Here is a 7535-nt window from a genome sequence, read left to right as displayed (position 1 = left end):
AAGCATATGACTAGCACATTTAAGTCTAACCCACTTCCTATGCATAGGGATTTTGTGAACAAACAACTTATGGGAACAAGAATCTACTAGAATAGGAAAGCAAAACAAGCATAACTTCAAAACTTTAAGCACATAGAGAGGAAACTAGATATTATTGCAATTCCTACAAGCATATGTTCCTCCCTCGTAATAATTTTCAGTAGCATCATGAATGAATTCAACAATATAACCAGCACATAAAGAATTCTTTTCATGATCTACTTGCATGGAAATTTTATTACTCTCCACATAAGCAAAATTCTTCTCTTTCGGAATAGTGGGAGTATCATAAGAGAATCGAATACTATAAATTGTTTCCACATTAAAAGAGTAATGTTCAGAGAAAGGGTACTCATAATCATGACAAGTTTTATAAATATAATCATCACTACTTTTTATAGCATAAGTATCATCACAATAATCATCATAAGTAGCAACTTTGTTCTCATCATAATCAATTGAAACCTCTTCCAAGATAGTGGAATCATTACTAAATAAAGGCATGACCTCTCCAAATCCACTTTCATAATCATCACAATAAGATTCAACATCCTCCCAAATAGTGGGATCATTACTACCTAAAGTTGACACTCTTCCTAAAGTTGACTCGCCGGCCGTGAGGGTTTTTATAGCAGGCCGGTAAGCATTGGGATTTTGGGGGATTTCACCGAGTCGGGCAGGAAGCTTGCGCGGGAACCTGCGAGGTTGCGCGGGAATGGGCTCACCAACGATTCATTGGCGCCACCGTTTGGCAAAAAGAACGCCCCCGCGCGCTGCGGAAGCTTGCGCTGTAAGCCGTCTGCGGCAGCGGGGTGACAAGACATGCGAGAGGAGGACGAGAGGCCACGTACACATACGGTTAATAAAAAACGTTTGCGATTTAATTACCTATTATACCACCGTCCTGGTTTATAAGTACGATTTAACTAATAAAATACGAATGCATGTCGCCAAAGATTATATAGTTGGATTTGTATTTGAACATAGTTTCCAATTATATAATTTTTAAAACATGCATTAACATTTTGTTGTTTAAATTTGAGGGCAAAGTATGGCACGGAATATAAAGGAGACTATAGACTACACGGAGGTGGTACCACACGGCCGCTCTCTACGCAGCGACGCAACTGTCGGCCGGCTTGTAGGCAACCATTTGCTGTGTGTTCAACTGCTCCATGCGTGTGGTTGTGATGTCTACTACGCAACCTTCTGCTTGTAGACGTTGGGCCTCCAAGTGCAGAGGTTTGTAGGACAGTAGCAAATTTCCCTCAAGTGGATGACCTAAGGTTTATCAATCCGTGGGAGGCGTAGGATGAAGATGGTCTCTCTCAAACAACCCTGCAACCAAATAACAAAGATTCTCTTGTGTCGCCAACATACCCAATACAATGGTAAATTGTATAGGTGCACTAGTTCAGCGAAGAGATGGTGATACAAGTGCAATATGGATGGTAGATAAAGGTTTTTATAATCTGAAAATATAAAAACAACAAGGTAACTAATGATAAAAGTGAGCGAAAACGGTATTGCAATGTGTTGAAAAAAGGTCTAGGGTTCATACTTTCACTAGTGCAAGTTCTCTCAACAATAATAACATAATTGGATCATATAACTATCCCTCAACATGCAAGAAAGAGTCACTCCAAAGTCACTAATAGCGGAGAACAAACGAAGAGATTATTGTAGGGTACGAAACCACCTCAAAGTTATTCTTTCTGATCGATCTATTCAAGAGTCCGTAGTAAAATAACACGAAGCTATTCTTTCCGTTCGATCTATCATAGAGTTCGTACTAGAATAACACCTTAAGACACATATCAACCAAAACCCTAATGTCACCTAGATACTCCAATGTCACGTCAAGTATCCGTGGGTATGATTATACGATATGCATCACACAATCTTAGATTCATCTATTCAACCAACACATAGAACTTCAAAGAGTGCCCCAAAGTTTCTACCAAAGAGTCAAGACAAAAACGTGTGCCAACCCCTATGCATAAGTTCACAAACGGAACCCGCAAGTTGATCACCAAAACATACATCAAGTGGATCACGTGAATATCCCATTGTCACCACAAATAAGCACATGCAAGACATACATCAAGTGTTCTCAAATCCTTAAAGACTCAATCCGATAAGATAACTCCAAAGGGAAAACTCAATCCATTACAAGAGAGTATAGGGGGGAGAAACATCATAAGATCCAACTATAATAGCAAAGCTCGCGATACATCAAGATCGTGCCAAATCAAGAACATGAGAGAGAGGGATCAAACACATAGCTACTGATACATACCCTCAACACCGAGGGTGAACTACTCCCTCCTCGTCACGGAGAGCGCCGGGATGATGAAGATGGACATCGGTCAGGGATCCCCCCTCCGGCAGGGTGCTGGAACGGGTCTAGATTGGTTTTCGGTGGACTCAGAGGCTTGCAGCGGCGGAACTCCCGATCTAGGTTTCTTTCTGGAAGTTTGGGTATATATGAGAGGTATTGGCGTCGAGAACAAGTCAGGGGGGTCTCCGGGCTGTCCACGAGGCAGGGAGGCGCGCCCAGGGGGGTGGGCGCACCCCCCACCCTCGTGGGCAGCCCGGGACTCTTCTGGCCCAACTCTTTGACTCTGTGGCCTTCTTCTGGTCCAAAAATAAGCTCCATCAATTTTCAGGTCAATTGGACTCTGTTTGGTTTTCCTTTTCTGCGATACTCAAAACAAGGAAAAAACAGAAACTGGCACTGGGCTCTAGGTTAATAGGTTAGTCCCAAAAATCATATAAAAAAGCATATAAATTCATATAAAACATCCTAGATGGATAATATAATAGCATGGAACAATAAAAAAATTATAGATACGTTGGAGACATATCAGGTTGCTTGCGGTTCAGGCGGCCGCGGCGCGCTCTGCTCGCGTCCCACCATGCGCGCTCTGCACTCGCTTCCCTCCGGGTGCTCTGCCCTTGTCCCTCCACGCGCGCTGCCAGTGTTTTTGGTCGGCGCACGATCACGCACGTTCGTGTGCAAGCGGTTGCGCCGGGCGTGGCGCGACAATGCAGTTACCCGCTGCAAAAACTGCCATGCGGACGCGCCGAGAATCCACGTCGCCCGGCCCCCGTTTATTCCTGCGGCCATTTACCTTCATCTCTCGTCTCACACGTCACAATAAGCACACCCACGAGGACACATACAGAGAGGACATCCAGCAGTTCCAATGGCGCTCCTCGTGGCTCCAATGGCGCTCCCAGCGGCCGACGACGACAACGGCGGGCAGTTCACCACGCATCACGTAGTGGACACCCACGTGAGGGGGAAGGCCCTCTCGGTGGTGTACACGAACGATCCGGTCTCGGTGGAGAGCTCCATCCAAACTATGGAGCAGTTCCTTGCCGAGGACAAGTACCGAGTGGTCGGCTTCGACCTCGAGTACACCATCGGCCGTGCCGGGCACGATCAGAAGGTTGTTGTCGCCCAGTTGTGCGTGCGACATGATGTCCTCGTCTACCACTTCCACCTTGCCACAAGGCCTTGCGAGCGTTTCTCCAGGTTTATCAAGAGCTCCGACTACAGTTTCGCTACGGTGGACACCACCAACCATCTAAAAGCGCTCAAGGTTTCGGACTTGAAATGCCAGAATCTTGTCAACATCCAGCACCACTACAAGGTCTGGGGCACCGACAAAAGCAAACTGAACTCCCTGGTTGACCTCGCCTCGGCCATCATCGACCCCTACTACACGAAGATGAAGCAAGAGAGCAATAAGGACAAGAACACCTGGCATAGTGTGTGGCATAAGAGACTGGATGAACAACATGTCAAGTACGCGGCCATGGACGCGTACACAAGCTACGAGATGTACAGGCGGATCGTTGACATGAGGAACTGTCTTCTTCCTGACCCAGACGAGGGATCGAGCCACATAGCAGTGGCGGGAGCGTCACAGGAAGTAGATGACTAGACGATCGTTTCTCCTACTTTAGAATGCATGCAATTGTTTATTGAGGTGTGTGTGAATGTTCTGTATAGTCACTTATGTAATTGGATGTTTATTTAAGTTATATATATATACACATGTTATTCTACTGTAGACAGAGCAATTCACATGGCTTATTAGCAGCAATCATCTATGTTATTATTGGTCTTCGCACACATTTCATATTACAGGCCTGTTTGCCGCGTATCACACACATCTTGTTCAGTTGAACCGTTTCCATTGTGTTGCCTAATCACACACAGTTCATCCCAGTGAACCGTATGCTGTATATCGCACACGCCTTCATCTGGCTGCCCATTTCTTTTGTGCCTCCTCATCACAAACAGTTCATTGAGTTGAACCGTATGCCCTGCATCGCACACGCAACTAAATTCTGAACCGTGTTTGATGCATCTGTCATCACAAAAATTTTGCACCTTTTTTGACAGTTTTTACACCATCGTTTGCGATTATGGCATCGCACACAGTTTGGTCGAAGGGTCTCTGATCGTAGTGTCGCGTTTGGACCATCCTGCAGTAGTGCAAGTCTCTTCGAATTATCAGTTTAGTTTGGCCTACTAGATTGATCTTTCTTGCAATGGGAGAAGTGCTTAGCTTTGGGTTCAATCTTGCGGTGTCCTTTCCTAGTGACAGTAGGGGCAGCAAGGCACGTATTGTATTGTTGCCATCGAGGATAAAAAGATGGGGTTTATATCATATTGCTTGAGTTTATCCCTCTACATCATGTCATCTTGCTTAATGTGTTACTCTGTTCTTATGAACTTAATACTCTAGATGCATGCTGGATAGCGGTCGATGTGTGGAGTAATAGTAGTAGATGCAGAATCGTTTGGATCTACTTGACACGGATGTGATGCCTATATTCATGGTCATTTCCTAGATATTCTCATAACTATGCGCTCTTCTATCAATTGCTCGGCAGTAATTTGTTCACCCACCGTATTATATGCTATCATTAAAGAAGCCACTAGTGAAACCTATGGCCCCCGGGTCTACTTTACATCATATTAGTTTCCTGTCAACTTGCCAATTTCTTTCTCCGTTTATTTTGCAATCTTTACTTTCCAATTTATACAACAAAAATACCAAAAATATTCATCTTACTATCTTTATTAGATCTCACTTTTGCGAGTGACCGTGAAGGGATTGACAACCCCTTTATCGCGTTGGTTGCAAGGTTCTTGATTGTTTGTGCAGGTACGAGGTGACTTGCGTGTAATCTCCGACTGGATTGATACCTTGGTTCTCAAAAACTGAGGGAAATACTTACGCTACTTTGCTGCATCACCCTTTCCTCTTCAAGGCAAAACCAATGCATGCTCAAGAGGTAGCAACAATCTATGCTTCACAGTAGTATATATTTTGTATATCGAAGTCCTAGATAGGATAGTAGAGTAGGCACAGATCCTCCACAAAAGGCAAAATGTATATGAAAAAAAGATTGATTGAACTTTCCCACGGACTCAATCCATGAGTAAGCGATTGAATGGGATTCACTTGGGCAACGAAATCAAGTCCTGGTCCCCTTTTCTCTCTTATTGAATTAACTAATTCATTTCCTGTTTACTTTTGGATTTTTTTATTTGATTTGGCATTATTCAACAATAAAAAAAGAAATTTTTTGACAAATTCCTTTTTTTAATTATGTGATAATTATGAGAACCAATCCTACTACTTCTCCTCCCGAGGTTTCCACAATTGAAGAAAAAAGTACAGGTCGTATCGATCAAATTATTGGACCCGTGCTGGATGTCACTTTTCCCCCAGGTAAGTTACCTTATATTTATAATGCTTTGGTAGTCCAGAGTAGAGACACTGCCGATAATAAAATTAATGTGACTTGTGAGGTACAACAATTATTAGGAAATAATCGAGTTAGTGTTGTAGCTATGAGTGCTACGAACGGATTGATGAGAGGAATGGAAGTGATTGACATGGGAGCTCCTCTTAGTGTTCCGGTCAGTGGAGCTACTCTCGGACGAATTTTCAATGTTCTTGGGGAGCCTGTTCACAATTTGGGTCCTGTAGATAGTAGTGCAACATTCCCTATTCATAGATCTGCGCCTGCCTTTATCGAGTTAGATACGAAATTTTCCATCTTTGAAACATGTATTAAGGTCATCGATCTTTCAGCTCCTTATCGACGTGGAGGAAAAATAGGACTATTTGGGGGGCCTGGAGTAGGTAAAACAGTACTGATCATGGAATTAATCAATAACATTGCTAAATCTCATGGGGGTGTATCCGTATTCGGTGGAGTAGGGGAACAGACTCGTGAAGGAAATGATCTTTATATGGAAATGAAGGAATCCGGAGTAATCAACGAAAAAATATTGAGAAATCAAAGATAGCTCTAGTCTATGGCCAAATGAATGAAACACTGGGAGCTCGTTTGTGAGTTGGTTTAACTTCCCTAACTATGGCAAAATATTTCCGAGATGTTAATAAGCAAGACGTGCTTTTATTTATCGATATTATCTTTCTTCTTGTTCAAGTAGTGTAGCGAGCCGACCCAAATGGATCAAATCTCTATGCTTAAGTGTCATCCCTGGATCGGCATGCTGACACACAGAGTACTCGAGGATTTATAACAGAGTTCAATACATGTAAAAAGTAACACAAATACTATTACCTTAGTCCGTATAGCTGAAGTAGCAACAAACTTGTGGAGTCCCAACAATACACACGGCAAAGTTGAGTGTAGACAACGTAACCCTAACGTATCACTTACTCGTTGTATGATTCCTGCAACATGTGACGTTGCAACCATGTAGGTCAGTACATTGAATGTACTGGCAATTTCACACCATAGAATAATAATGAGAAATGTCTATCTCTATATGCATATTTGGCTGGTGGAGGCTCTAAGTTTAATTTTGCATAAAGCTATTTTTTCCCTACAACAAAGGAATAAATTTTATTTTACTACCAAGTTTATGCCATTATTGAGAAGGTTCCTCCAACTCAATCCCAAAATTACCAAATCATTAATAACCCAACAATTTTATTAAATAGAGTGATGAGATCAACCAATAATTCACTTCTAGATACTCAAGTTGTCCATAACCGGGGACATGGCTAATCTTGATTAGTTTGTACACTCTGCAGAGGTTTGTGCACTTTTCCCCACAAAACTCGATCTCCTCCGTTGAATTCCTCGCACTGCCTGATGTTTGAGAACCGGATGACCGAGATATAGTCTTTTCGAAGAGGTCCCCTTAACCGATAGATAGGCCGGTACACCTACAATTCCCCTACATGTGCTAGCCTATCATGGAAAGGTTTCCCACAACTTACTCAACTACGCCAGAGCCCATAATGGCTTGTGACTGCACACGGAAGTTTCTAGGCATGAAATATCATATGATCCCTTTGAGCCTGGGTGGCATTCCATAGGGTAATCACACGGGTACTCCGGGATTCCCTTGGGCAAGCACTGGTTTCTCCAGGTGCCTGGGCAAGCCACTGGTTTCTCCAGGGTGCCCCAACCATTCCACCCAGATGTGT

General features: G+C 43.3%; 1 pseudogene; it reads left to right on the top strand.

The window, feature by feature from the left end:
* The first annotated feature begins 5683 nt into the window (after nucleotides 1-5683).
* On the top strand, nucleotides 5684-6531 carry LOC123158779 (ATP synthase subunit beta, chloroplastic-like; annotated as a pseudogene).
* The last annotated feature ends 1004 nt before the right edge of the window (nucleotides 6532-7535 follow it).

The sequence above is a fragment of the Triticum aestivum genome, chromosome 1D (genome assembly GCF_018294505.1).
Source record: "Triticum aestivum cultivar Chinese Spring chromosome 1D, IWGSC CS RefSeq v2.1, whole genome shotgun sequence".
In the NCBI taxonomy this organism is placed as follows: Eukaryota; Viridiplantae; Streptophyta; class Magnoliopsida; order Poales; family Poaceae; genus Triticum; species Triticum aestivum.
This window is presented reverse-complemented; position numbering and strand designations above follow the sequence as displayed.